This window comes from Bos taurus, chromosome 12, assembly GCF_002263795.3.
Source record: "Bos taurus isolate L1 Dominette 01449 registration number 42190680 breed Hereford chromosome 12, ARS-UCD2.0, whole genome shotgun sequence".
Lineage (NCBI taxonomy): Eukaryota > Metazoa > Chordata > Mammalia > Artiodactyla > Bovidae > Bos > Bos taurus.
Window position 1 is genome coordinate 80,058,336 of NC_037339.1, and position 25,841 is coordinate 80,084,176.

The following is a 25,841-nucleotide window of genomic DNA, read 5'->3' on the forward strand; positions in this document are numbered from 1 at the left end:
CCTAGTACTTTACCTGTTAGCATCTGAATTTTCCTACCTGGAAACTGGGTATAATTATTACTCAAGAGGATTAGATTTTAAATGATAACAAGCCAACTGAAACTTACATAATGGAAAAGGAATGCCTCGCGCCAAGGGAATGTCTGAAGTAGCTTAAAGTAGAGACACAACGCGTCACTAGAAAATGGCGTTTGTCCCTGAGTGTGTACTAAGTTGTTTTACTTGTGTTTGACTCTGTGCCACCCTATGGATTGAGCCCGCCAGGCTCCTCTGTCCATGGGATTCTCCAGGCAGGAATACTGGAGTGGGTTCCATGCCCTTCTCCAGGGGGTCTTCCCAAGTCACGGCTGCAACCTGTGTCTCCTTTGTCTCCTGCATTGAAGGCAGATTGTTTACCACTGAGCCAGCAGGGAAGCCCCTGTATTTCTCCATCTCAGCTCCATGTAAGCCCCGTTACTGAAGAAGTAACATCTACTGAGCAGGCTCCTGGAGCACCAGAATTGCATACTCTTCCTCTTATCCAACTTTCTGCTGATCCCTAAGAGGGTATGCAAAAGCTTGGTTCTGGATCCCATTGATCTACATGGGATTAGATGCACAGCCCTGGACCAATCCTTTGGCTGGAAGATTTATTGACTAACTTGGTGGCTCAGATAGTAAGGAATCTGCCTGCAATGCGGAGACCCAGTTCGATCCCTGTGTTAGGAAGATCCCCTGGAGAAAGAAATGGCAACCCACTCCAGTATTCTTGTCTGGAAAACCCCATGGACAGAGGAGCCTGGTGGGTCCTTGGGGACCCACATTCCTTGGGGTCACAAATTGACAGGACTGAATGACTACCACTGAGTGATACTGAGACCACTTTGCAAATTGAGATTGGGCGACTTCTTCCAACCACAAGGACCAAGAGATAGGGAGCTGGCTGCTCTTAATTAGGGGAAAAAAACAAACAAACAGAGTGCTGTCATGAGACAGATGAAGAAAAAATGCTGGGCAATAGAATAACAACTGGCCACGTCAGACAGAAGATCCCTGTTGACTTAGTATTGTCTTATTAATCTTTCAGATGCTCTTGGCCCACATTTGGTTTTCCTCATGCTCGGGCATTGTGGGTGCACGGGTAGTGTGGCCGCCCCTCATCCCAGTGGTGCTGTGTATTTTTCACCTCTGCCCCAGTGGTTGGGGCTTCCCTGGTGGCTCAGAGGTTAAAGTGTTTGCCTGCAATGCGGGAGACCTGGGTTCAATCCCTGGGTTAGGAAGATCCCCTGGAGAAGGAAAGGGCACCCCACTGCAGTACTCTTGCCTGGAGAATCCCATGGAGGGAGGAGCCTGGTAGGCTACAGTCCGTGGGGTCGCAAAGAGTCAGACACGACTGAGCAGCTTCACTTTCACTTTCAGTGGTTGTGGAAGACACAGATTCATTCTGTTCACATTCTCCTAAAGAAAGGCTCACTGCCCAGGTGCAAAGAAAGTGATTACCTGACCGACTCCAACTGTAAATTCTTTCAGAGACCACTTCAGCTTTTTAACCAATGTCCAACTATTCCTCATGTGGTCTCCAGACAGTGTTATTTAGAATTGCTGAAATTCCAGGTATATGATTAGAGAATACTGAAGCTTGCATATATTCATGCATTTGATATTCTAAGTGTGAGCAATGAAAGAACAGAAATTAGAAATATCCTTAAGATTGTTGTAGAAATTATTGAAGAAATGAAACCCTCAGGTCAGGTAATAAAAGTCAGAAGAAAAGCAAAGAACAGTCACTGAAGTAAAGTACATTAAAAATCTATAAGGCTGGATATAATGTTTTTGTCTACTAATTATGACTCAGGTATTGGCAGTCATACAGATAGAGTGTAGGAGACAATTACATAAGGTTGAGAAGCACCTGGAACTTTGTAAAAGTCAGTGGTATATATGTTTTAAGAGTAAAATTGGTAAGTAAATGGATGCCAAAGAGGAGTTTTTGTAGGATAAATACTGAACTTAAAAGCCTGCAGTGAAAAGCTTTGAAAACAGCATTGCCATGAACCCTCATTGGAAATATAGATAATATGAGAAAATGAGCAGGTTTAACCCAAAGAGGCAACAATAGGAGCTGCAATCTGAAAGGAGGTAATTAAGTCATCGGGGAGAAGGAAATTCATGGAGGGAACTAAGTAGAACCAAAAAAAAAAAGAATTTGTTTGGTAAGAATATCAGCTGTAATGTTTGAGTCCATGTAAAAGAAAGAGACAATGGAATAGAAAACAACAAAGTCAGGGGTGGGGGGAGGAATTTTAAATTTGACCCAAAGATGTCAAGGACAGAAGTATGGTTATAACTACTTGGTCTTGTGCTTCCTGATGGAATCTTGATGCTAGGTTGCTTCCGGATCAGAACTGTGTGCACTGAGGTCATTTCTCATCCATGTCTTCCAACATCTTTGTCACTCCTGAGGCCAGGGTTTACTATCCATCTGTGCATTATTAAGCAGTCAGCAAGCCTTGACTGGTACTTCCCACATGCTCTCTAGGTTGAGACTATGGCATGCTTTTGCTCCTGCTTCAAGAATTTTACAGAATCTTATGGGAGATAAGCAAGTAAATAAGCTAGGGATTGTGGACATGCAAAGTGCTACAACTGGAAAGTATAATGTGCTGGAGGAACACAGAGGAGGACCTACAAACCCGATCATGGGCAGTCAACAAGGACTGCCCTTGGAGCTAAGTCTGTAGGAATTTTGAAGAGGAAGTAGAGCCATCAAAGTCAGTGAACAGAATCTCTGGGTTTGAGAAAGCTTTTATATATTTTTGGAATTTCACACAGTGAGAGACGTGCACAATTCCTCAGAGATGAACGTGGCATCCTAGGGAATTTAAGTAGTCAATATGGCTGGAGTCCTTGTACAAATAGGAAGGTGAAGATAAGTCTTTTGGGAAGATAGATAAACAAGAGGAGCTCATGGAGGTCTGGTTTCCCAGGAGAAAGAATTTGAACTTTATTCTGCAGAAAAGAGCTATTAAGCAGGGGAAGGGCATAATAGGGTTTGATTTTTTACTGTGAACAGTGTGAAGAGATCATTAGAGAGAATGATAGAGAAAAAGAGATTGATTTAAGAGGTGTTGTCAGGGTTCTAGTACATTCGGAAAAGGGTTGTCAGTGTGTTACTGCATTTGCCATGTTTATGAACTAAGAAGAAACAAATACAAGCCGTATGTAACCTCAAAAATATTTCTTTTAGGAATATTGACAGTGAAAAGACAATTTCAGAAGAAGATAAGCATGGGAAAATAAAACAGAGGCATATCAAGCACACTATTTAACACTATAGCAATTCACTGTGTCATTCCTGAATTTTTTTCTATAATTTGTTGGGAAATCCAGTACAGAATGAAATATCAAGTTCTCAAACATTTTTTATTTTTGTTTCAGTTATAATGAACTCTAACAACTTTGAATAATATTGTTAGTTTCATTAACAGCATATACATATTTAATAAATAGTAAATATATGCATATGTACATGCACATATTAATGTACCCGTGTGCATCTTATATGTGTACAAATATATTATACATTATACAAATAGCTCCTCTGTCCATGGGATTTGCCAGGCAAGAGTACTGGAGTGGGTTGCCATTGCCTTCTCTGATACAAATAGATGTGTCAAGTTTTTAAATATTTGTTTCTGGTAGACTTTAAAATTACTGTTATGTCCATCCATCAGCAGATGAATGGATAAGAAAGCTGTGGGACATATACACAGTGGAGAATTACTCAGCCATTAAAAATAATACATTTGAATCAGTTCTAATGAGGTGGATGAAACGGGAGCCTATTATACTGAGTGAAGTAAGCCAGAAAAGAAAAACACCAATACAGTATACTAACACATATATATGGAATTTAGAAAGACAGTAACGATAACCCTGTATGTGAGAGAGCAAAACAGACACAGATGTATAGAACAGTCTTTTGGACTCTGTGGGAGAGGGAGAGGGTGGGATGATTTGGGAGAATGGCATTGAAACATGTATAATATCATATAAGAAACAAATTTCAAGTCCAGGTTCGATGCAGGATACAGGATGCTTGGGGCTGGTGCCCTGGGATGACCCAGAGGGATGGTACGGGGAGGGAGGTGGGAGGGGGGTTCAGGGAGGGGAACACGTGTACACCTGTGGTGGATTCATGTTGATGTATGGCAAAACCAGTAAAATATTGCAAAGTAAAAAAATAAATTGTAATAATAAATGAATGATAAATGGTTAAAAAATAAAAATAAAAGTAATATCAAAATAAAATAAAATTACTGTTATGACAAAGAATATTAACATCAATTCTGTATTGGTTAAAGTTAAATAACTTTAATTGTTTAAAATTAGAATGAAAGTTCTTTCCCCCACTTTTAATAGTCATAAAGTTTAAACAGCTATTTTCTTTATCTTTTCAGCACTCTCTAAACAATAAGACAATCTAAGCTGACATAAAATTATATTATAGTTACATTTATTGAAGTCTTAATTTGTGCTAGCCACTCAGTTAACCAAATGGTTTAATCTTTTAGCCCTTATCACAAACCCATTGCATGATATACATAATAGCAATACTTCACAGATCTTAGTTACCCATTTTTTCTTTCATTAAAGTGTATTTATTGACCAACACTATGTATCATTAAAGTAAATGTATAAAGATCCCCCATCTACTGGGACATGCCTTCTACCTGGGACAGATAGACAGTAAATGATAAAACTAATTTTAAAAAATCCATGATTATATAGGCTATTAGGAAGTGACAAGTTCTTTGGAATTTGATCTACCAAGAAAGTACAGCAGGATAATAGGAATTGCAATGGTCTGGGGGGAGCAGAGTTCAAAGGGACAGTATTAAATAATGGGTGAATGTAAACTTCACTGCAAAGATGATATTTGGGCACATGGAGATAACAAGGCAGATGTTTGGGAAGAGCATTCCAAACAAGAAACTAGGGCTTTTTACTGAGAGATGTGGGGAAGAGTGGGAGGGAGGGATTATGACAAAGTTCTGAACAGAAAATATGACATACTCTGACATATATTAATATTTTTAAGGGATCCTTCTGGTACCAAAGAGAGTATGATGCAAAGAAGAAGGGAAACAAAGAGAAGTTAGTCTACTGAGATAAAATAGAAGTGATATTTCTCAGATAAGGTAGAAGAACAAATGAATGATGATGAGCAAAGATCTGATTCTGGATATATTTCAAAGGTAGAGTTAACTAGATTTCCCTTCAGATTGAATGTCAATTGCAACTTAAGTGGGCAAATGAAGACAGCCCTCTGAGTTTGACCCACAGACTGCTAGAATGGAGGTGCCATTAAAATAAATGGGAAACACTGTGAATAAAACAGATTCGTGGGGTATCAGATATTCAGCTCTGAACATGTTCAGATTGAGATTAGACATCCAAGTGGAGATATATTTGCTAGTATATATAGCAATCTAAGGTTTGGGAGAGAAGCACAGAATAGATAAATAAATTTGGAAGTATTTATTATATAAGTAACGTTTAAAACCTTCAGTTGGAAGACATCATCAAGGACATGAGTGTAGACAAAGAAGAGGTGTCCTGGGGCTCTCAAACAGAAAGTGAGAGGCAGGACAAACCTGTAAAGAAGACTAATGGACATCAAATGAGGAGAAAAGTGAAATGCAAGAGGAGTAAGACATCCTTGAAATCAAATGAAGAATATAATTTAAGAAAGAAGAATAACCAAATTTATATCATGTGCTCTGATATATCAGAATTTACAATAGGATTCAACAACAAAGTGGTCACTGACTGCACTTAGGCAAGCAGTTATTTATGCTGGGATGGAGAAAATTGTTGAAAAAATGATGAAGATTGTTGGGTAGTTGTGAGAATGGAGGGGAAGACATTGGAGACAATAATTCAGATAATTAGAAAAAAGTGGGTTCACAGAAAGAGTTCTGGTTACTTTACATTTTAATGAGTGGCATCTGCTCAGTTCAATTCAGTTCAGTCACTCAGTCGTGTCCGACTCTTTGCGACCCCATGGACTGCAGCACACCAGGCCTCCCTGTCCATCACCAACTCCCAGAGTCTACCCAAACTCATATCCATCGAATCGGTGATGCCACCCAACCATCTCATCCTCTGTTATCCCCTTCTCTGCCTGCCCTCAATCCTTCCCAGCATCAGGGTCTTTTCAAATGAATCAGCTCTTCACATCAGGTGGCCAAAGTATTGGAGTTTCAGCTTCAGCATCAGTCCTTCCAATGAACACCCAGGACTGATCTCCTTTAGGATGGACTGGTTGGACCTCCTTGCAGTCCAAGAGACTCTCAAGAGTCTTCTCTAACACCACAGTTCAAAAGCATCAATTCTTCGGTGTTCAGCTTTCTTTGTAGTCCAACTCTCACATCCACACATGACTACTGGAAAAACCATAGCTTTGACTAGAAGGAACTTTGTTGGCAAAGTAATGTCTCTGCTTTTTAATATGCTATCTAGGTTGGTCATAACTTTTCTTCCAAGGAGTAAGCATCTTTTAATTTCATGGTTGCAGTCACCATCTGCATTGATTTTGGAGCCCAAGAAAATAAATTCTGATACTGTTTCCACTGTTTCCCCATTTATTTGCAATGAAATGATGGGACCGGATGCCATGATCTTAGTTTTCTGAAGGTTGAGCTTTAAGACAACTTTTTCCACTCTCCTCTTTCACTTTCATCAAGAGGCTCTTTAGTTTTTCTTCACTTTCTGGGATAAGGGTGGTGTCATCTGCAGATCTGAGGTTATTGATATTTCTCCCGGCAATCTTGATTTCAGCTTGTGCTTCCTCCAGCCCAGCGTTTCTCATGATGTACTCTGCATAGAAGTTAAATAAGTAGGCTGACAATATACAGCCTTGACCTACTCCTTTTCCTATTTGGAACCAGTCTGTTGTTCCATGTCCAGTTCTTACTGTTGCTTCCTGACCTGCATATAAATTTTTCAAGAGGGAGGTCAGGTGGTCTGGTATTCCCATCTCTTACAGAATTTTCTACAGTTTATTGTGATCCGCACAGTCAAAGGCTTTGGCATAGTCAAAAAAAGCAGAAATAGATGTTTTTCTGGAACTCTTTTGCATTTTCGATGATCCAAGGGATGTTGGAAATTTGATCTCTGGTTCCTCTGCGTTTTCTAAAAGCAGCTTGAACATCTGGAAGTTCATGGTTCATGTATTGCTGAAGCCTGGCTTGGAGAATTTTGATCCTTACTTTAGTAGCGTGTGAGATGAGTGGAATTGTGCAGTAGTTTGAGCATTCTTTGGCATTGCCTTTCTTTGCGGTTGGAATGAAAACTGACCTTTTCCAGTCCTGTGGCCACTGCTGAGTTTTCCAAATTTGCTGACATATTGAGTGCCATACTTTCACAGCATCATCTTTTAAGGATTTGAAGTAGCTCAACTGGAATTCCATCACCTCCACTAGCTTTGTTCATAGTGATGTTCCTAAGGCCCACTTGACTTCACATTCCAGGATGCCTGGCTCTAGGTCAGTGATCACACCTTTGTGATTATCTGAGTCATGAAGATCTTTTTTGTATAGTTCTTCTGTGTATTCTTGCCACCTCTTCTTAATATCTTCTGCTTCTGTTAGGTCCATACCGTTTCTGTCCTTTATTGAGCCCATCTTTGCATGAAATAGTCCCTTGGTATCTCTAATTTTCTTGAAGATGTCTCTAGTCTTTCCTATTCTATTGTTTTCCTCTATTTCTTTGCACTGATCATAAACATCGTCTTTTTGGGTGCTAATGGAAATGGTCCATTAGAGAGAAATGACTGATTATATTGGATGGGTGGAGAACTTAAGTTATGTCAAGTGTAATGGGAAGGAATGGCTACCCGCCCCAGTATTCTAGTATGGAGAATCCCATGGACAGTGGAGCTTGGCAGGCTACAGTCCATAGGGTTGCATAGAGTCAGGCACAACTGAAACCAGTGAGCATGCACGCAGTAGAAGGAAACAGGTGTCAGGGCAAAAGTAGAAGCAGTCCTGAGAGTTGTTGGGCTTATACTGGCTCATCAACAGTGGTATGCAGGGTGGCAGAGTTAAGGGATGCAAGTGCTAGGAGCTGGGTAGATGTGTGTGACTCTAGTCTAGGTAATGGGTTAAAAGTGAAAGTGGAAAGGGGAACACTGTGGTCTGAGAAAAGGATAGAGACTGAAAGATTACTTTGGAAAAAGGGAGAGTAAATATTCTAGGAAAAAGGAAGGAGCATGGTTGCTTGACATCATTGAAGGCACACTTAAGGTCTGTTGTTAAGCACTGAAAGGGAAGCCAAAGAGGGGATGAACTGGGAGACTGGGGTGACACACCTACACTGTGTATAAAATAGACAGTTGACGGGGGCATACCATGAAGCACTGGGAACTCCACTTAATGCACTGTGGTGACCTGAAACGGAGGGAAACCCAAAGGGGGGAATATGTGTTCGGGTGACTGATTCATTCTTCTGTACAGTAGTTGCTAACACAACTTTGTAAAGCAACTATATTGCAATAAAATTTTTAAAAAGTGAAACCAGCCACTTAAGTGGTATTTCTTTTCTAGCTGCACATGTGTAATGTATAGTAGACAGAAGTTTAGAATTAATCAAAGTTTTGCTTTTGCCCAGTGACAAGGAGGGAAAGAGGAGGAGGCTGAAGAAGAGAGAAAGAGTGAGAGAGAGGTGTAACTGAGTAAGTTCATCAAGTTTGTAAGGGAAGGGGTGTTTATAATAAATTATCAGGGATTGAACTCCCTGGTGGCTTTCCCCACTGCAGGCGGTAAAGAATCCACCTGCAATGCAGGAGATCTGGGTTTGATCCCCAGGTTGGGAAAATCCCCTGGGGGAGGGCATGGCAACCCACTGCAGTGTTCTTGCCTGGAGAATCCCTATAGACAGTCCATGAGATTGCACAGAGTCAGACACGACTGAAGCACCTAAGCTGAAGCAGCAGAAGTTGGGTAGGAAAGAGAGAATTGAAACCAAGGGAATAATGGAGAGTAAAACTTTGGTAGGATCAATGAACTGGAAATCCTGTGGAGCCTAAAAGTTGACAAAAATATTTTGTCAACTTTTAGGTACAAGATAGAGAGAGCCAGAAAGAAAAGGGAAGGGGACTCCAGACAGGGATACACAGAGTTTACAGTGGAGTGGTGGCCCTTATTGGTAGTGGCAAGGTCTAGCTACAGCTGTGAGGGTGCTAGAAATGTAGATGAACTGAGACTTAGATTAATTCATTTTTATGAAGTTTAGCAGGCTAATGGTGGTGGTTTAATTGCTCAATGGTGTCCAACTCTTGCGACCCCATGGACTGTAATCCACCAGGCTCCTCTGTCCATGGGATTCTCCAGGCAAGAATACTGGATTGGGTTGTAATTTTCTTCTCCAGGGGATCTTCCTGACCCTGGACTCAAACCCAGGTTTTCTGCATTTGCATTGCAGGCAAATTCTTTATCAACTAAGTCACCAGGGAAGCTCTAGTGCCAGGATGCAAATCCAGGATGCAGGACCTCAGAGCTCATACAAGACTGTATCCAATTTTCTTTTTTCAAGTTTTTTCTTTTTTTCCTTTATCTATGGAACAATATCAACTACATGGTAACCTCCATTTGCCAGTGTTGCCGTCAGAAATATACAACAGACTTTGGTTTTAAAGAAGGATAACTTTCCATTTGTTCTGAGAAATACTAGAGTTCTTACCCCAGGAGGCCTTTCAATGTATCTTCAGCAGCATCTGTGGCCACAGAAGTGGGGTTGCCAATCAAATTTTGTTCCAGAAACACTCAAAGGAATTTGCAGTGAGGGCTTGACCAGCAGCTGAGCTGCTTTTAGAATTTTACTTTTAACATCATAGTTATTCTTCCAACTTCCAGGAAATGCTCTGCCCATTCATATCACTCTTGGATATAAAATGGACATCTTTTACTCTTGGAGTTGTTTATTTATGTTTGCATTCTTAATGTGAATTTGTACCATTGGCTGATATTGTTAATTCCTACACTACAAGGGTTGTTTGTATTTAAACCATCTTGTATTTCTCATAACTCAGTGCGAAAAATATGTTGCTTGATAAATGGCTTTGGTAATCAGAGTTATTTGCATTCCTTAAGATTAAAGTCATTCATGGACTTCCCCGGTGGGCTGATGGTTAATAAGAGTCCCACTGCAAGGGCCATGGATTCCATACCTGGTTGAAGAACTGACATTCCCACGTGTAAAGTGGTGTGGCCCCCCAAAAAAATTTTTTTAGCTTTTTTTTAAAAAAAGATTAACATCATTCTTATGACAACCAAATGGTAATGCATGGTGGAGCAATGGAGAGAGGAAACAGGGAAGAAGTTTACTGCTATAAGTGCCATGTGACAATACACTGAAAACAAATCTTTGTAATAATTATTCAAATAAAAATAATATGCTTCTTTTCTTCTAAGTTTTCTGAGTTGAGACTCAGTGCCAAGCCAGATATTAGTGAGTGAAATCATAAATATCTATCATGTAATCTCTTTTTTATAATTTCTGTAACCATGATTTTTGACAACTTTTTTACTGTTATAAAGCAAAGAGAAACAAGAACAAAAATCCTTAAGAGATAAAACTTGTTCTATGATCTGCTTCCTAAAGAAGATATTAATTTAAAGAAGCTCATCATCTTTCTTAAAAATTGTTTCCTCTCCACTGGATCATGGAAAAAGCAAGAGAGTTCCAGAAAAACATCTATTTCTGCTTTATTGACCATGCCAAAGCCTTTGACTGTGTGGATCACAATAAACTGTGGAAAATTCTGAAAGAGATGGGAATACCAGACCACCTAACCTGCCTCTTGAGAAATTTGTATGCAAGTCAGGAAGCAACAGTTAGAACTGGACATGGAACAGCAGACTGGTTCCAAATAGGAAAAGGAGTACGTCAAGGCTGTATATTGTCAGCCTGCTTATTTAACTTCTATGCAGAGTACATCATGAGAAACACTGGGCTGGAAGAAGCACAAGCTGGAATCAAGATTGCCGGGAGAAATATCAATAACCTCAGATATGCAGATGACACCACCCTTATGGCAGAAAGTGAAGAGGAACTCAAAAGCCTCTTGATGAAAGTGGAAGTGGAGAGTGAAAAAGTTGTCTTAAAGCTCAACATTCAGAAAACGAAGATTATGGCATCCGGTCCCATCACTTCATGGGAAATAGGTGGGGAAACAGTGGAAACAGTGTCAGACTTTATTTTTGGGGGCTCCAAATTACTGCAGATGGTAACTGCAGCCATGAAATTCAAAGATGCTTACTCCTTGGAAGAAAAGTTATGACCAACCTAGATAGCATATTCAAAAGCAGAGACATTACTTTGCAAACAGAGGTCTGTCTAGTCAAGGCTATGGTTTTTCCAGTGGTCATGTATGGATATGAGAGTTGGACTGTGAAGAAAGCTGAGAGCCAAAGAATTGATGCTTTTGAACTGTGGTGTTGACGAAGACTTTTGAGAGTCCCTTGGACTGCAAGGAGATCCAACCGGTCCATTCTGAAGGAGATCAGCCCTGGGATTTCTTTGGAAGGAATGATGCTAAAGCTGAAACTCCAGTACTTTGGCCACCTCCTGCGAAGAGTTGACTCATTGGAAAAGACTCTGATGCTGGGAGGGATTGGGGGCAGGAGGAGAAGGGGACGACAGAGGATGAGATAGCTGGATGGCATCACTGACTAGATGGACGTGAGTCTGAGTGAACTCCGGGAGTTGGTGATGGACAGGGAGGCCTGGCGTGCTGCGATTCATGGGGTCGCAAAGACTCGGACACGACTGAGCAACTGAACTGAACTGAAGTGAATTTTAAAGTTTGAAGACAGATTTCTTTTTACATTAATACTTGAGACTAGCATTTCACTTTGTAAATGTGGGACTTTTGAGAATATATTCGTTATAGACCTTTAAAATTTTTTATTGATTTTCTTATATTCATATATATTTCACCTCATTTACTGCTATAAGAAGAGAAAGATTTAGTGTTTTAAGGAATACATAAAACTATATTCAATTGTAGAAAATCAGAAAATTTGGCTAAAATTGTTAGGTGCAATCAAGTTTCTACTCTATTCCCAGAATCTAAAGAAAATGAGAAAACATGAAAGATAAAAGGGAGTGAAGGAGGCTAAGAGAGGCATAATTTATTATCAGATATGGCCATGAAAGAGAAATTCCAGAGATTATAAGAGAATAATCAAATGGATATAGAGCATATCTTTTTAATTTCCTGGTTATAAAAGCACTGATTCAAAGAGACTGAGAAAAAAAAAAAAAAAAACACGCTAACTCGGAGACATGAAGATAGATTTGTGTCGAATGACTTCACAAAGAGAAACCTAATGGTAGGGTGATTGCACTTAGGGGGAAGGTGTCCCAGAGAAAAACCCTGCACAAAAGACTTTGGAAGAAGTAGGAAACCGATATGGCAGACATCTTTATTCAATGAGCAAAAAGGAAAAAAGAAAGAAAGGCTGGAGGTGATCTGGGAGAAAATGCTGAAATCCAAACAAGGAACAACGCAGAGAATAAAAGCAAAATAAAATAAACAATGATTAATAAAAGGAATAAATATGAGATCAACTTTTAAAACTATGAAATAATAAATATAATAATGGTAATAAACTAGCATTCATTTTCTTAATTTCATTAAAGAGGACATTGTCTATAAAGGTAAACACATAATCATGATCATATAAAATGGCAACAAAATTAATGAAAAATGCACACTTGTGTCGACTCTTTGCAACCCCATGAACTTTTGACTGCCAGGCTCCTCTGTCCATGGAATTTTTCAGGCAAGAATACTGGAGTATGTTGCCATTTCCTTCTTCATGGGATCTCCCCGAACCATGTATCAAACCCACCTCTCTTTCATCTCCTGCATTAGCAGATGAATTTTTTTTTTGCCACTGGGTCACCTGAGAAGTCCTATGAAAGAGAAGGTATGACTTGTGAGTTCACACTATCCTGCAACAAGGAACAGGAGTTATAGTGTAGAAAAATGACACGTGTGATCCTGAAAAGATGAGAGCTTTGTTTTATAGGAGAGATTGTCTATGTAACAGAGTGGCAGGGAAATGATTTGGGGCTTGCGTAAGGATCAGGGAAAATAGAAATTACCCATCTTGCCTCTTCCCTGGTGGTTCTGCCGCTGCTGCTGCTAAGTCGCTTCAGTCGTGTCCGACTCTGTGCGACCCCACAGACGCAGCCCACCAGGCTCCCCCGTCTCTGGGATTCTCCAGACAAGAACACTGGAGTGGGTTGCCATTTCCTTCCCCAATGCGTGAGAGTGAAAAGTGAAAGTGAAGTCGCTCAGTCGTGTACGACCCTCAGCGACCCCATGGACTGCAGCCTTCCAGGCTCCTCCATCCATGGGATTTTCCCTGGTGATTCAGACAATAACAAATCTGCCTGCAATGCGAGAGACCTGAGTTCATTCCCTGGCTTGGGAAGATCCCCTGGAGAAGGCCATGGCAACCCACTCCAGTGTTCTTGGATTCTCCAGAGAATCCCCATGGACAGAGGAACCTGGAAGGCTACTGTCCACAGGGTCGCAAAGAGTTGGACATGACTGAGTGACTAAGATCACAGCACACCACCTTGCCAGTGAGTTATGGGGCGCGGTGGGGAGGGTGAGGTGGTGGTGAGAGCATAAATTAATCATATGGTGGATAATGGAATAAACATTCCATTTACTGGGAGATAAAAATGCCATCAGTACTATGTAAATCTTGGATATTCTTAATATGATTCTAGAGCACAGATATTTTATTCAATATGCAGAAACTGTAGTTCATAAATACAATTATGGTGTACATTAGCTTACTTATCTACATCAGGACATAAATCCAGTTCTACATGAATACAAATTCCATGTTCTTTCAATTATAATAGATTCTACTCTGTATCGAGGGATACTTAGTTACTGAAGAGACATTATTAAAGGATCAAAAGATAAAAGAAACACTATATATATACATATATATATAAGCTCTTTGTATTTAGTCTCTAAGTCATGTCCAACACTTTTGCGACCCCATGGGCTGAGTCTACAGGCTTTTATATCCGTGGAATTTCCCAGATGTGAATATTGGAGATACATAAACTAGAAAAATCAAAAAGTTAAAACTGAAAAAAATCTATGGTGGGGAAGACACTCATAAGCTAAATAGTTAATTTCCTTTTTGTACTTTAGTTTTTACCCAAAGGATTTGATGCCATGGGGACAAAAATCAGGACTGAGGCATTTTGGTAAAATCTGTTATTTAGAGCCACAGCATTAAGACAGACAATGACAACATTCATATCCCATGTCAGTCAACACGTTTCATGTGGAAAAAGTGACAATTTCACTGGAATTAGTGCAGCATAGTCTCCATGACGGAGAAGGCAATGGCACCCCACTCCAGTACTCTTGCCTGGAAAATCCCATGGATGGAGGAGCCTGGTAGACTGCAGTCCATGGGGTCTCGAAGAGTCAGACAGGACTGAGCGACTTCACTTTCACTTTCATGCATTGGAGAAGGAAATGGCAAGCCACCCCAGAGTTCTTGCCTGGAGAATCCCAGGGACGGGGGAGCCTGGTGGGCTGCCGTCTCTGGGGTCCAACGGAGTTGGACACGACTGAAGCCACTTAGCAGCAGTCTCCATGAACGTGTCCCAAATATGCACCTATGGTTATCATATCCGAGTCATTGAGAATAGTTCTCTCACCCTATAGTCACAATTTTACTTAATTAGTTTTTAAGGAACACATATTCTCATTACTTTTTATTATTATTATTATTTTTACTTTACAATATTGTATTGGTTTTGCCATACATCAACATGCATTCGCCACAGGTGTACACGTGTTCCCCATCCTGAACCCCCCTCCCACCTCCCTCCCCATACCATCCCTCTAGGTCATCCCAGTGCACCAGCCCCAAGCTTCCTGTATCCTGCATCGAACCCGGACTGGCGATTTGTTTCATATATATATATATATATATATATATATATATATATATATCTCATAACTTTTAAAATGACTTACTAATTCTCCTTTTAGGACACACTTGCTAATAGTGATACCAAGTAGGCCAAACCTTCCCTAACCCTAGGAAATAGGTTTAAAGCATATGCCTGAAAAGACTGTAAATAATTCCTTAGAGATTATAGGTAATGTATATAAAATGGCAAGTCTGAATTCAGTCGCCTCAAACAAGGACCATGAGCATGAAACTGATTATACTGAGACCCCTGAAAGCTGTGTTTACCTGTTTCTCCCCAGCTCTCTTGCCCTTTGTCACCATTTTGATTCACTTAAAGGTCTCCACTAACTTGCTTTACAACTCTAAATGGCAATAATGATTCATACAGTCATTTTAGGTGTTTTTAGTTTTTAAGTTGTTTATAGATTTTGTTTAATGTGGACTATTTTTAAAGCCTTTATTAAATTTGTTACAATATCACTTCTGTTTTATGCTGTTTGTTTGGTTTGGGTTTTGGCTGCAGGAATGTGAGATCTTACCTCCCTGACCAGGGATGGAATTGGCACCTCTTGCATTGAAAGGCAAAGTTTTAACCACTGGACCACCAGGTAAGTCCCTAACATGTTTTTAAACATCTTACTTGAACTTATTTCTTTTCTAGGAACGCACTCCACTATACCACTATTACTTTAGTTTGGAAAACATTAGGGATTTCCCACTGCTACACAAATAAATAGAAACCTCTCTATAATGCAAAATTTATACCAAGTCACCTGGTTGCTTTTATTCTGTTTTATTGTCAAATATCATTAGCATTTTTAATTTGCAAAAGAAATGTTTTAACCTCCAAAACATTCCAATGCATGAAAATATTTTGTTAATTTTATGAGATTTATTCCATGCCCTATAACTCAGGCAAGTTATTTCATCTTATCTTAAACCATCAAGAATTGTAATTATCACCTGATTCATTGTTAATAGCATTGAATTATTGTATAAATTTAATAATATAACAAATTAAAACAACTTAATACATAGAAATCTTCAGTACTCAGTAACTTGGTAACTGTAATTATTCTTCCAAACTACCTCTTTGCCAAACCCTTGTGAATAGCATTGCTTATAGTAGATTTTATAATATTTGCCTTTTACTTGAGTATATGAAAGACAATCTTATTCAAAGTTTTTAAATTCCTACTCTCGCTGTTAAAAATAAACCTAAGTGTTGAGATCTAACATAGAGTTTGTGTTTCTAATTTCTTTAAGACAAGCTTAAGCTTTTCACATCCAGCGTTACATCAAGCCTAGTAGAGGATTATTGTTATCTAACTGCCTAACATTGGTGCTGGGTTTGGGGGAGCATGCTCCTGGGAGTTAAGGTGAGTCAAGGAAAACTAAGAAAAGTAATTAAGGAATGTCAAGAGGAAGGGTATCTGACACAAAAATAGTCTGGCTTTCCTGCCGAGCTAGCGACTGTTGTGGAATCTGGCAAGCAACGTCATTAATGAGGGTAATTATTATCTCCTCCTGCTTTTTCTATTGTTAATTTTTGAAAGTTCCTTTAGCAAGAGCTTGCCAGAAGTTGTCATGATACAACAAACAAGGTTATTAAGCAGATACTGAGTGTTCAGAGATGCACATGGGGAATACGATTTTTAAAAATTCAATCTTTTATAGGCTACTTGAGATTGTAAATAGTCCTGAAGGTAACATAGTATTGTCTCTTTTATGTTTTACCTGAATTGATATTCTAAAAGATCTAAAAGACTGCCGGAAATGCGATCTAAATTAAAATATACATATTTTGAAATTCCTCCATGTTTTAAAATTGTTTGTGTTCATGGATTTGGAAGAATTGAAGACTAGGATTGTGTGGTTTCTCATGACTTTCTGATGCATTGATTTAGGTCAGTTGATGACTAATTTAAGTATTTACAATATTTGGAAACAAAAATACAGCACTATTAAACATTTTAGTGTCATTTGCCTTTAATTCAGAAAAGCAATTGAATTTCATTAGACATCATTTCTCTTCTGAATCACTACAATTCTACAGATTTTAACTAAGTGGTTTGTCATGGTAGATTCTAAGGCTCCTGTGAGCTTTACTTTAGATCATTAATTCAGAAATATACTGGTTATTGCCATATTGCTATAGCATCTTTTCTGTGTTTATCCATATGTGTGTGTATTTTAATTTCCATTCATGGGAATTACTACCTTATCTCTTTTGCTATATTTCTGATTTAGTCCCACATGTTTTAATGCTTGGCTATTATGTAAATAAGATAGACTACCTTAAGTGTTCAAATTCAAATGTAACATATGGGCAGCCAGGTGTCCCTGTCTTAGAAAAAAGCTTGAGGATTTAGGAAAATATTTTACAGAGCCAACCCCCTTGATTGTATATTTCACCCTTAAAATATGGGAATTAAGAGTGGTGCTTGCTAATTTTGTCTGAAGATGTGTAAAGCTGGTATTCATTCCCTCCTTCTGTCCTAGAAAGAACAAGGAGAACTAAGACTAAAGTGGAGCATTACTTTCTTTATTTATTTTTATTTCTTTAACATATAACTAGGAAAAAGTTATGGCCTCCATATGAGGACTAGTTGGAAGACCCTCCAACTAGGATGTGTGAAAAGACCAGAATATGATGAGAAAGATACCAAGAAAAGTGGACCAGGTCATCAAAAAAGACCCAGTCAAACAATTCTCAAGGGCTAGGTGTGAAATCCAAACCACTGGTTTAAAACAGAGGGGAAAAAAGGACTGGAGAGGATGATAGCAGAGAAACATTGAAATGCTGTTTAATTTCAGAAAGTGATGCCACAGACTAATAAAGAATTGCATAAAAAATCCATATTTGTAGAATAAAATGTGCACCTTTGGAGTGAAAAAAAATCCTATCTTTGAATTTAAGATAAAAATATAAATAAGAAAATGAGAAAAAACACCATACAGATTTTATTCCCTCTTGGCTAGGGAGAAGCAAGTAAAACAGTAATTTGCCCATACGTTTTGGACTAAAAACTATAAAGTAATCAGAAAAAAAATCCCAAAATAAAAACAAAAGAACAATAAAACAAAAAAGCAAAAGAGACCTGTAGCTATATCTGATCCAAGAAAGCCTGCCTGTAAAAATCTGAGACAATAAAAAAATAAAAGGAACTAATCTAATAAGTTTTCCAGTGGTCATGTATGGATGTGAGAGTTGGACTGTGAAGAAAGCTGAGCACCGAAGAATTGATGCTTTTGAACTGTAGTGTTGGAGAAGACTCTTGAGAGTCCCTTGGACTGCAAGGAGATCCAACCAGTGCATTCTAAAGATCAGTCCTGGGCGTTTTTTGGAAGGAATGATGCTAAAGCTGAAACTCCAGTATTTTGGCCACCTCATGCAAAGAGCTGACTCATTTGAAAAAACTCTGATGCTGGGAGGGATTGGGGGCAGGAGGAGAAGGGGACGACAGAGGATGAGATAGCTGGATGGCATCACCTACTTGATGGACATGAGTTTGAGTGAACTCCAGGAGTTGGTGATGGACAGGAAGGCCTGGTGTGCTGCGATTCATGGGGTCGCAAAGAGTCAAACATGACTGAGTGACTGAACTGAACTGAACTGAACTGAATCTAATAATTTGAACTCAAGCATCTTCTGATTGTAAGCAGAATAGAGTAGCTGATGGAAGATGGAACTTCTGCCTAAACATCTAGAAAAGACAGAATCAAAACTGGTAGATTATCTTTTGAAGCATGCTGAATGATGTAAGGATAAGTGGAAGCAGAGAGCTGAGAACCTGAAGGGGAGAATCTTGTCAGGTTAGTGACCTGCAGAAATTTCACTCAGGCTGATTTATGGAGACAGAAAGTGACTGTGCATCAGACGTTACATCCGTAGGAAGAAGCTGGTAGGGAGGCGTCAGGAGAACAAATAAAGCAACAGCAAAACCCGCAAGCTTTGCAAGGACCTGTGGGCTTCACACACCTGGACAGTTTTTCCCTAGAACGTTACCAGAGACTAGACAGGCAGGATGGGGCCAGGGCGGGCTTCGCAAAGGACTGCAGACTAACAGCCAGAGCAGAAAGCTTTTGAAAAGCAGATTGGAGGTCTTCTGCCATTGGGTGAGACATGATCGGAGGTGCTTGAGGTAAGTGGCGTGCAGAACACACGGGACTCTCGGATAAAACACCTTTGATGGTTAAGGACAAACCTCAGGCAGAAAGAATTGTTTCTGATTCAGTGACTGTGGTCAGCTTGACTCTAGAGATCCTTCCCAGAGACAGTCGGAAGAGAAACAGAAAATTTCACAATCTTAGTGAAAGATTTTAACATATTTTTCTCACAAGCAACAGAGGTAAAACAAAAAGAGTCTGTAATGCTATAAAAGACTTGAAATTGGCTTCCCTGGTGGCTCAGAGGTTAAAGTGTCTGCCTGCAATGCGGGAGACCTGGGTTCGATCCCTGGGTCAGGAAGATCCCATGGAGAAGGAAATGACAACCCACTCCAGAATCCTTGCCTGGAGAATCCCATGGACGGAGGCGTCCACGGGGTCGCAAAGCGTCAGACACGACTGAGCAACTTCATTTCACTTTCACTAAGTAACATAAGGAAACTCTCCCCATCAACATCATGGAACACGTTCTCTTGACATACACAGGCAACATGCACCAAAATTAACCATACCAGGGTCAGCAGGTAAAACTGATGAAATTTCTAAAGATTCCATTCACTCAGAGTAGATTTTCTGACTGTGATAGAATTAAGGTAGAAATCAATGATCAAAAGGGAATTGAAAACAGCCTCAATATTTTAGAAAACAAGCAATATGCCTCTAAATAATGCAAATCATAGTAGAAATTATTAATAGAAAATATGTCAAACTGAATGTTAAAAATATCAGACTTACAGGAAAGCAGATAAAACAGTGCTATAAATATAATTTATAACCTCAAACACATCTATTAGAAAATAGGCCAGAAAAATGTGTGTTTTTAGCCTCTATCTCTAAGTCAAACAATGAATGAGACAATATTGGTTAAAAATATGATAATCTCTTACTAAGTCTAATAAAAGGTAAAAAGGACTATAGGGAGAGAAAGTAGAGTAATAAAATATATCAGATTCCCCCTATAGATTCCATAGACATTAAAAAATACATGATGAAGAGTTTCATGCTGCAAATTGACAATTTGAAATTGACCAAATCACTGAAAAATATTCATTGAAAATATCACAGAAAGAAATACAAAATAAGATTACTCCTAAATGCACCTCTCATTCTGAACCAATAAGCCAGTTACAAGAAGAAAAATACTATATAGCTCCAGTTATATGAGGTATCTTAAAGTACTCAAGCTCATAAACATTGAAGGAGAATGGAGGTGACCAGGGGCTGAGAGAAGGGAGTATGGAGAGATTTTGTTTAATGAGCAGAGAGTTTCAGTTCTTCAAGAAGAAAATGTTTCCGAGATCTGTTGCAAAACAATATGAATGTATTTAGCACCATTGAGCTGTACACTAAAAAATGGTGAAGATGACGTTTTATGTGTTTCTTTCTCACAATTGACTTTTTTTTTTTAAAGTAAACCAATATCAAGACTGTTGCACAAAAGCGACATAACCCAGACTCAGATAGCTTTAAGGACAAAGATGGTAGACTTCCCAACTGAATTGTTAAAACAACATAACTTTGATACTCACACTTGTAAAAGATATTACAGAAGGAAAGTTAAAAATCATCTCTGTCAGGGCTATGGATGCAGACGTCCAAGTTAAATACAGTGAAGTCAAACTTAATATAGTAGGAAGGAGCAGAATTTATTGAGGTTTAATCCATGAAAGCAAGGTTTGTGTAACAATCAGCAATCAATGCACGAATTAAAGCTGAGCGCCGAAGAATTGATGCTTTTGAACTGTGGTGTTGAAGTAGACTCTTGAGAGTCCCTTGGACTGCAAGGAGATCCAACCAGTCCATCCTAAAGGAGCTCAGTCCTGGGTGTTCATTGGAAGGACTGATGTTGAAGCTGAAACTCCAATACTTTGGCCACCTGATGCGAAGAGCTGACTCATTTGAAAAGACCCTGATGCTGGGAGGGATTGGGGGCAGGAGGAGAAGGGGACGATAGAGGATGAGATGGTTGGATGGCATCACTGACTCAATGGACATGGGTTTGGGTGGACTCTGAGAGTTGGTGATGGACAAGGAGGCCTGGCGTGCTGCGATTCATGGGGTCGCAAAGAGTCAGACATGACTGAGCGACTGAACTGAACTGAACTGATATGTAAAATTAGATAGCCAGTTGGAATATGCATGTTGCAGGGAGCGCAAATCTAGTGCTCTGAGACAGCCTAGAGGAATGGGATGGGATGGGAGGTGGGAGGGAGGTGCAGGAGGGAAGAGACCCATGTAAACCTGTGGCTGATTCATGCTGATATATGGCAGAGGTCAGCATAATATTATAAAGCAATTATCCTCCAATTAAAAATAAATAAATCAAAAAAATAATCAATAATCCATGAGATTAGCAGAAGAACCTATGACTGTCCATATAGATGCAGAAAAGGCTGCTCTCATAATTTTACACCTGTGCTGTTTCTTCAGGAGGGTGTAGGCTCACTCCTCCATCTCTCTCACCAGACACAACTAATACTCTGGATGGAATGCATGGAGCAACCATGTGAGGACTCTGGTCAGTCAGTGGTAGCAGAAAGTTTGTAGAAAGAAATCAGAACTCAGTTGCAACTGAATTGGCCGGAGGACTCCCCTTTTGTTTTCCTCCAGTATCCTCCAGCCTGGACTTCAAGGCATTGTGAAACCAGAACTTTGTTCTCTGTGTGGGCAGAGCTCTCCACGAAATGATCAGTCTGGCTTGAGTAGTCAGACATGTTGGTCCAGAGTCAGATAAAGTGGAAAATCCCTTCCTCTTCTTCTTTTTTCTCTTTTTGCTTCTGATTTTTCTATACCCTCCTGCACCAGCCTGGAGGCCAGCAGGTAGTCAAAATGCCAGAAGAAACAACTGCTGACACAGTCCCATATTGAGTGAAATATCCTCAGGAATGAATGTGAAAGATACCAAGTGAAGGAAGCTAGGATAACACTTTCATAGCAGAGCTCTGAAAGAAATGCTAGAGGCGGTTTTCCAGACTCAAGAGAAATCATGTCTGGAAGACACAAAACTTCAGAAATGTGGGAAGAGCAACAGAAAATACTAACTTTCAAATAACTGGGGGAAAGTTAAATATATAGATTGCAATACTCCTTAGAGCCACCACAAGATAAGTTACCAGAAAACAAAGTGTTGAAAAACATAAAGAAAAATTAAAATAAACTGGGTTACTAAAAATGTGGAAATAATTTTTAAAAGTTGGAAGGAGGTGGAGAAAAGAAAAATAGAAGAGAAAAACAGCACTGGGATGACCCTGGGGGATGGGATGGGGAGGGAGGTGGGAGGAGGGGTTCTGGATGGGGAACACATGTGCACCCATGGCTGATTCATGTCGACGTTTGGCAAAAACCACTACAATACTGTAAAGCAATTAGCCTCCAATTAAAATAAATAAATAAATTTAAATATATATATATATATATATACACAAATAACTGCAAACATATCAGTAATTCCATCTAATGAACTAAACTTATCAATTAAGGCAGAGACTGATGAATCTAATTATTTTGATGTCAAAATCCTTTTCAATTCTGTTCAGTCACTCAGTCGTGTCCAACTCTTTGTGACAGCATGGACTGCAGGACGCCAAGCCTCCCTGTCCATCACCAACTCCTGGAGTTTACTCAAACTCATGTCCATTGAGTCAAGGATGCCATCCAACCCTCTCATCCTCTGTCATCCCCTTCTCCTCCCACCTTCAATCTTTCCCAGCATCAGGATCTTTTCAAATGAGTCAGCTCTTTGCATCAGGAGGCCAAAATATTGAAGTTTCAGCTTTGGATCAGTCCTTTCAATGAATATTCAGGACTGATTTCTTTTACGATGGACTGGTTAGATCTCCTTGCAGTCCAAGGGACTTGAGCACCTTCTCCAACACCACAGCTCAAAAGCATCAATTCTTTGGTGCTCAGCTTTCTTTATAGTCCAACTCTTACATCTATACGTGACCACGGGAAAAACCATAGCCTGGACTAGACGGACCTTTGTTGGCAAAATAATGTCTCTGCTTTTTAATATTCTGTCTAGTTTGGTCATAACTTTTCTTCCAGGGAGCAAGTGTCTTTTAATTTCATGGCTGCAGTCAGTTTTTAAACAATCCTTTTAAACATTAAGTAAGTATTGAGGATTTCAAAGATAATTTAGTTAGTTATTTTAATATTCATTGTATTTGAAATTAAAATCAAGATTTTTGAAATACCTACTAATTCATTTTGAAGTATCTACCAATTCATTTTAAAAGAATAAAACTACATGTTAACATAAATAACATATTTTATGAAAATAACCATTTTTTTAAAAAGATGAAAATACTGGCATTGTTTTGTATTTTGTAAATTTCCCTTAAAATTTGACTTAACTGAACCCAGTGTGTTTCCAGTAGGCTCTTTGTGACCCCATGAACTGCAGTATGCCAGGCTCCTTTGTCTTTCACTATCTCCTGGAGTGTGTTCAAATTCTTGTCCATACGGTAAGTGATGTTGTCTAGCTACCTCATCCTCTGCCAGCCTCCTTCTCCTTTTGCCTTCAGTCTTTCCTGGCATCAAGTTATTATCCAATGAGTCAGCCCTTTGCATCAAGTGGCCAATGTATTGGTGCTTCATCTTCAGCATCAGTCCTTCCAGTGAATATTCAGGGTTGATTTCCTTTAGGACTGACTGGTTTGTTGTCTTCCTGGGATCTTTTTAAAGTTGTTTAAAAGTCTTAGCCTTCTGGTTGTAGAAGTTGTAAAAATATTAGTGTTTTAAAATTTGTTTAATTAGAATAAACTTTTTTATAGGAAGGCTGTGTGAAGAAAAAACCCAAATACAGAAAAATAAATGATACACCTCAAATAAATCGAGACAATTTTAACCTTTGAAATAACAGAATACTTGACATTTGAGCTAGCTATTCAGAATAATAATGGTGACAGTTTACTGTTAATGAAAATATATTCCTTCAAAACTGCAAGACAAGTGATACTATCTTAACTGAAATAAAAGAAAGAAAAAAAAGGACTAGGGGGTCTTTGTTTTTATGTTTGTTTTTGTTGTTATTTTTTTTTAACATAGCTATTACATGTTTGAGCAAAAGGAAGGTAAAATCCACTCCAAAGAAATAAGGTTTATATTTGTCTTCTGAAAATCAGAGTCTCCAGTATTTACTGTTTCAACTTGCACAGCAGGATAGCATGGTGTGAGGTCAGTTCTTGTTGAATTGGAATTTAAGGCATATGCGTCTTCAATTATAGTAATAACAGTGATAAAATAACCATTTATATAAGAGACCTTACAAATGTGACACAAATGTTTTGGGCTTTGTTTAAAATGAATATATGCATGGGATCCCTTATGCTATTTATATCTGAACAACAGAAGAACATGTTGGTAAGCGTGCTTTGTTTTTTAGGCTCTAAGTTTGAAATGGGTAGGCTGGAAAAAAATGGAGATTCTGAAGGATGAGTTGGTTGTCATGGGATCCATTCTGCTTCTGTAGCTGTCCTGCTGGTGGTGGTTTAGAGCCTGAGCTCTGGTATGAGACTATTGGGCAGCTACCCACCACTCCGTACTGGGAAGTTTATAAAGTACATTCTCTTTCCTGAAGCTTTGTCATCTCTTAAATGGGGCACTAGTAATTGTACCTGCTTTGTAGACTTTCATTTCAGATGCTCAGTTGCTCAATCACGTCCTACCCTTTGAGACACCGTGGACTGCAGCCAGGTTTCTCTGTCCGTGGGATTCTCCAGGCAAGAATACTGGAGTAGGTTGCCATTTCCTCCAGGGGGTCTTCCTGATCCAGGGATAGAACCCTCAAAGTGAAAGCAGCTTAGTCATGTCTGACTCTTTGCGACCCTATGGACTACTCCAGGCCAGAATACTGGGAGTGTGTAGCCTTTCCCTTCTCCAGGGGATCTTCCCAACCCAGGGATTGAACCCAAGTCTCCCGCATTGCAAGAAGATTCTTTACCAGCTGAGCCACAAGGGACTAAGAACCCTCAAACTGGAGTATAAATGACTCATTCATTCTCAGACTTGATTCCTTTGGTTCCAAACCTTAGTACTAAAGAATTTCAATTTTAAGTATTTTCGAAATGTCAGTAATTATATTGATAGTTAAGTATTCTTTTGACGATTACCATGCCAAGATCCAGTACCTCATGGAAGTTTTCTTTTACAAAGGCACACTTTTAAGAACAAGCAGTAATTATCATTTTGTATTTGTAACTTCGGAGAAGGCAATGGCACCCCACTCCAGTACTCTTGCCTGGAAAATCCCATGGATTGAGGAGCCTGGAAGGCTGCAGTCCATGGGGTCACTGAGGGTCGGACACGACTGAGTGACTTCACTTTCATTTTTCACTTTCATGCATTGGAGAAGGAAGTGGCAACCCACTCCAGTGTTCTTGCCTGGAGAATCCCAGGGATGGGGAAGCCTGGTGGGCTGCCTTCGCACAGAGTCGGACTCGACTGAAGTGACTTAGCAATAGCAATAGTATTTGTAACTTTTGTCCTTTCTCAAGAGAGGATCTGGGCTTCTGTTTGCACAGTGAACAGAGCAGTGGAGCACTGTGAAATTAACTGATGATTAATGACAGCTTCTGCAAAGGATGGATCATGGCTTTGTCCTCCTAGGACACCTTGAAATGATGAATTGACACGTAATATATATGTTACACACACACACAC